At 32.5% G+C, this 1107-nt stretch overlaps 1 protein-coding gene across 1 annotated transcript in view; it reads right to left on the bottom strand.

Moving 5' to 3' along the window:
- The window catches only part of LOC106881962 (sialin-like), a 4897-nt gene that overhangs the window by 3300 nt on the left and 490 nt on the right, over window positions 1–1107 (bottom strand). The window lies entirely within an intron of this gene.

Here is a 1107-nt window from a genome sequence, read left to right as displayed (position 1 = left end):
ACACACACACACACACACACACACACACATATAGCGTGTAACGTTACAGCAAAACTAACTACTAAATCATAAGTTTAACAGATATATGTGTAATTAATTCGTATATAGATTCTCTTTCTCTATCTCTCTCTCTATCTCTATCTCTCACACACCCTACAGAGACATAATGCTGTTATCATAACAGTAATTAAAATATATGATACACAATTCATATATAGCTACTCAAACACGCTGTATTAATGGTCTGTTCTGCGTTTATGGAACGAAAGAATTTTAATGAAGAGAACCGAATGCATTTAGAAAACTCGTGTAAATATATTAGTGACGATTACCATTGAAGTCCTAAGTAATTTGCTCAATTAGTGAATTATACATTTTCAACGGATTGAAATGAAGATATTTACTACTAAATGATAGAGGCAGTCATAACATCGGTTATCATCGGCCACGTATCAGGTAGGGGTAAACATGGGAAAATAATAAAGATTCAGTAAATGTGAATAAGTGTCGTCTTTACAGCGTCAATATTTATGTTTTCCTCCGAACTCTTCTCATTCATCTGTAAAACGAGTTAGAAGTGTGCAAAATCTATTAGATTGGTAATGTGTTATTGGTGATATCAGATTTTTTATCCTAAGGTATTTGGAGGTTACTCTGCTATGATGTTGATAAGCAAGTTAAATGCCTTTTTTTAAAAATCGTATTTTGTCTTACCGGATCATTAAGTGCTAGTTACACCAAATGCAATAGATACATTGAATATTATCGAACAAGGGGTGATCATAGTTCGAACGAAGTCGGTCGCCGGCCAGGCGTTGTACGGATTACATAACGCTAAACGGCAATAAAAACAAACGAAAACAAGAAGAAAAACAACTTTGTATAATGAAGCATCAAATATGAAATATATTACAAGCGTATAAATTTACGTTATAATATCTTGAGAATAAATACATTATAGAGTAATCCCTCACCATATAGCGGTTCCCCTATCACGCACTTGGTACATCGCGAATTTTTCTGGCTGATATACTCGAAGGGATAATTGTTATCACTGGAAACTATTATTAAGTATATATATATATATATATATATATATATATATAT

This window comes from Octopus bimaculoides, chromosome 24, assembly GCF_001194135.2.
Source record: "Octopus bimaculoides isolate UCB-OBI-ISO-001 chromosome 24, ASM119413v2, whole genome shotgun sequence".
In the NCBI taxonomy this organism is placed as follows: domain Eukaryota; kingdom Metazoa; phylum Mollusca; class Cephalopoda; order Octopoda; family Octopodidae; genus Octopus; species Octopus bimaculoides.
Note: the sequence above shows the minus strand (reverse complement) of the source record. Positions and strands in the feature narration are given on the sequence as shown.